The sequence below is a fragment of the Mirounga angustirostris genome, unplaced genomic scaffold, assembly GCF_029215605.1.
Source record: "Mirounga angustirostris isolate CCGP_5_RB_7025 unplaced genomic scaffold, mMirAng1.0.hap1 SCAF_8, whole genome shotgun sequence".
NCBI classification, from domain to species: domain Eukaryota; kingdom Metazoa; phylum Chordata; class Mammalia; order Carnivora; family Phocidae; genus Mirounga; species Mirounga angustirostris.
In genome coordinates, this window is record NW_026991716.1 from 71,763,668 (window position 1) to 71,768,699 (window position 5,032).

Genomic DNA, 5,032 nt, shown 5'->3' on the forward strand with positions numbered 1-5,032 from the left:
TAAATAAGTTCTTTGAATCAGAATCCAAATAAAGTATGAATATTGCAATAGTTGTAAATACCTTCTAAGTTGCCATTTAACCAATAGGTTCTCCTCCATATTTTATTTTTTCCTTGCAATTTATTTTTTAAGAAAATGGGTTGTTTGTTCTGTAGAATTTTCTACAGTTTGGATTTTGCCAATTGCATATCTTGCTTTAGTTCCTCCAGCTCCTGTCAACTGATAGTAAAAATTAGAGGTTTAATCACATTCAGGTTCAATGTTTTTAGCGTGACTATCTCGTCTTTGACATTATCTCTTGAGCTTTTCATTTCTGTTATCATAATCTCATTTTGAATAATTCTCTTTGGTTCTTTTTTCAAATATCTTGGTCTTTAAAAAAACCAATCTCTTCATCCTTATGCATATTTCCAATTCTCTCTTTTATTTCTTTATATGTATGAAACGAATTTGTTTAAAAATTTTCTTATAATTCCAGTATCTGCAATCTTTGTAGGGCTAGTTCTCCTGAATCTTGCTCATGTGTCTTGTATCTTGGTGAGCTCACATTCCTCAAAATGTGTCTGAAAGAATTATGTGAGGTCTGCCTTGAAAGTAGTACAATACAAATACAGAACTCCCAACTTCTTGAGCCACAAGCCATGGATCCAGAGGAGTGGTCACAGGAGCAGAGTAAAGCAGGTGGCAATATGACAGATGTCACTACCACACTGTATTCCCGAGCTGATTGTGGTGTCACATGACTCTCAGGAAAGCCCTGGAGACCTCTAACGTCAGCTTCTCTTTGCCTGGGCAGTTTATACTTTCCTGTTCTTTTCCTATTATACCCTAAGGCTTTTATTGAATCTCCTTGAGGTTGAACAAACAAGCAGGGGCCAGAGAATGACTAGCGAGGAGAGATAGCAACATGTGCAAAGTAGTCTTTTAAGATTACCACATTCACTTCAAAATAATCTTGGATGGGGAGAAAATGTGTGGGAGTATAGATGAAAAAAGACAATGGTTGAAGCAGGTGGTGCGGATGTGGGCATTCCTTCTATTCTACTATTTTTGTGTATGTTTGGAGAATTTTGAAATTCTCTAAAATAAAAAGTTTTTGGGAAACCAAAACATCAGTAGATGCGTTTAACAAGAAAGGATACAAAATAAGCTGGAAGATGTATTGGAGAAAAGTTATACAGAATCTAACAGAGAGGGGGAGAAAAGGAAGCTGAGAGACCAGCACCAGTATTGAAAGCTGGAGCATAGGAGCAGTTGATAAAAGTAGAGGGAAGTGCCAAACTGTCTCCCAAAGTGGTACCATTTTGCATTCCCACCAGCAATGACAGAGTTCCTGTTGCTCCACACCCAAATCAGCATTTGGTATTGTCAGTGGTTTGGGTTTTTGCCATTCTAGTAGGTATGTAGTGGTTGTTTTAATTTGTAAATCTCTAATGACTCCTGATGTTAAGCATCTTTTCATATGTTTTGCCATCTGTATGTATTCTTTGGTGAGGTGTCTATCCAAGTTGTTTGCCCATGTTTTAATTGGTTATTTCCTTACTGAATGTGTCCTTTATGGAGCAGAAGTTTAAAATTTTAATGGAATACAACTTGCCAATTTTTTCTTTCATTGATCATACTTTTGGTGTTGTATCTAAAAGTAATCACCAAACCCAAAGTCACCTAAATTTCTTTCCTATTTATCGTACAGAAGTTTTATGGTGCACTTTACATCTGTAATCCATTTGGAGTTAATTTTTGTGAAGCGTATAAGGTCTGGGTCTAGATTTTTTTTTCATGTGGATATCCAGTAGCTCTAGCACCACTTTTTTTTTTTTTCCAGCACCACTTATTGAAAAAATAATCCCTTTCTTCCCTCGATTGTTTGTTCTTTTGTCAAAGATCAGTTGACTATTTTGTGTGGGTCTATTTCTAGACTATCTACTCTGTTCATTCTATTGGTCTATTTGTCTGTTATTTCACCATCTAACTGTGTGAATCACTATAACTTTATACTAAGTTTTGAAGTCAGGTAGTATCATTCCTCTTTGTTCCCTGCCAGTGATGTGTTGGTCATTATGGGTCTTTTCCTTTCCATACACATTTTTGAATTAATTTGTTCATAGCCACCAAAATAATTTTCTGGGATTTTGAGAATGTGCGGAATATATAAATTAAGTTGGGAAGAACTGATATCTTGACAATATTAAGTCTTCTTATCCATGAACGTAGACTATCATGGAGTGCCTGGCTGGCTCAGTTGGTAGGACATGTGACTCTTGATCTTGGGGTTGTAGGTTCGAGCCCCACATTGGGTGTAAAGATTCCTTAAAAATGAAAAAAATCTTTAAAAAGATATCTCTCCATTTACTTGGATATTCTTTGATTACTGCCACCTGCATTTCATAGTTTTTCTCATATAGATCTTATACATATTTTGTTAGATTTATACTTAAGTATTTATTTAAAAAAATTTTTTAGTGTTCATGTAAATGGTGTTTTTTTAAGACTTGAGAGTCCAATAGTTTATCACTGTAGGAAAATAATTGATTTTGGACTATTGATCTTGTGTCCTATACTCTTGCTGTAATTGCTCATTGGTTCCAGCAGTTTTTAGTTTTTTTAATTCATTCTTTGGTATTTTCTACATAGACATTCATGCCACCTGTGAACAAAGACTGCTTGAATTCTTGCTTTCTAATCCATTTATTTTTTTCTTGTCTTGTCTTTTTGCATTTGCTGGAACTTCCAGTATGATGTTGAATAAGAGAGAAAGGTGGGACGGAACATCCTTGTCTTGTCCCTGATTTTAGGGGAAAAAGCACCATTAAGTATGATCTTAGCAATGCATTTTTGGTGTTCTTTATCAAGTTAAGGAATCTCCTCTATATCCCTAGTTTGTTGGGAGTTTTTATTATGAATGGGTGTTGAATTTGTCAAAAGCTTTTTTATAATTTATTAATATGATCACATGACTTCTTTTTTAACTGTTGGTGTGATAGATTACACTAGCTGTTTTTTAAATGTTGAACCAGCCTTGCATACCTGGAATAAATTCCATTTGTTCTTGGTAAAGTATACTGAAGTCTGAAACTTATTTTGAAATGTATTTTAAAAAAAGAGGGATAGAGATAGATTTTATAACAAAATGTTAGAAAAAATTATAAATCTATATAGATAAGGAATACAGAACCAGAGATAAATATAAAAATGAAAGTGATGTGACTTGTGGTATTTGTGTTATTGTGAGTAATTTATTTTTCTCTTTAATTTAGGGCATCTGAATATCGCTAAAAACTTTTTTGAAGCATCAGTGGCAAATCTCCACTGAGTTTTTTTTAAAGATTTATTTATTTTGAGAGAGAGAGAGAGAGAGAGAGAGAGAGCAAGCAGGGGGGGAGGGGCAGAGGGAAAGAATCTCAAGCAGACTGTGCGCTGAGTGGGGAGCCCAACTCAGGGCTGGATCTCATGACCCTGAGATCATGACCTGAGCTGAAATCAAGACTCGGATGCTTAACTGACTGAGTCACCCAGGCACCCCTCTGCTGAGTTTTTAAAAGTTCCTTTTAATTCTGTAGAAATGTGTCTATTTTAAAACTCACTCTCAGTTTTTAGCCTAAAGGTCAAAATTCTACTCAATATAACTTTTTCAAAAAAAAAATATATATATATATAACTTTTTCACCAACAGCAGAGATATTCCTCCTCTTGCACCCTGGTGCTTTTTTCTTTCCTTTTTGACTTAAAAAAAAACCTAATGAGACACATAATTGATTCATTTTTTTTCTAATGTCCTAAACATACTAGGCATCATGGGCAGGAGTGAAGGAGTTAAACCTGTAGTAAAGTATAAAAGGGTCTGCCAGCCACTCACCACACATCTATTCATCACCACTTGGATTTGGGGAATGATTTCTCTGATCTTGGAATTCCATAAACAGAACTACAGTTCTCTGCATTTGGGTTGCTCTTTTGTTGCAACTCTGAAAAACTTTTTTTTGAGAGAAAAGAGGATTAAATTACCCAAAAAGGATATTTTGTGTTTTTTTAATTTTTTAAAAGTTTTTTTATTTAGGTAAGTTTTACACCCAACGTAGAGCTTAAACTCAGGACCCCAAGATCAAGAGTTGCATGCTTTTCCAACTGAGCCAGCAAGGCACCCTCCCAAGAAAGGATGTTTTCAATAAACCGAGTTCAAATTCAAACATCTAAGTCCAGCAATATCAAAAGGAAATGTTTATTGTTGCATTTTTTCAGATGTTTTCAACCTTAGAGAAAAACTTTGACATTTCAAATGAATAAGCTTAATTATCCACAATATTCAAGTTATTGTGCTAGACATATATTGGAAATGTAACAACGAAATAGAGAAGGTCCTTATCTCCCAGTACAGAAATCCCAACATTTCAAACATCGTATGGTAAGAACACCAGCAGGAATGGGAGAGAGGCTCATAGTGCTGACTTTGTGGAGAAGGGGGTGTTTGGGCTTAGATGCAAAGCAGCTTCAGGGGAAGGGCTTTTCAGAAAGGGACATGTATCAGGGTCCTCCAGAGAAACAGAACCAATAGGATGTATATATAGAGAAGGAGATTTACTTTAAGGAATGGGCTTATGGGATTGTGGAGGCTTGGCAAATCCAAAATCTTCAGGGTTGGCTGACAGGCTGGAGACCCAGACAAGAACTGCATTTCAAGCCCTAATGTGGTCTGCTAGCAGAATCCCCTTTTCTTCCAGAGACCCACCCACATTATGGAAGGCAATCTGCTTTACTGAAAGTCTATTGACTTAATCTCATCTAAAAAATGCTTTCATAGAAATATCTAGAATGTTTGACCAAATATCTGGGTAGTACAGCCCAATCACGTTGACATATAAAATTAACCATCACAAAAGAATTTTGAGGGGAAGAGGAAAAAGCTGGGGGGGGGGGAACCCTCATGTCAGAGAACTTTGATCTCTCAGAGAAAAATGAGGGATTTGTTGGAAGGAAGACTGGGGGTTGTTGGCAACTAAAAGCACACCCTGGGGACAAGGATGGGATTTGGAGA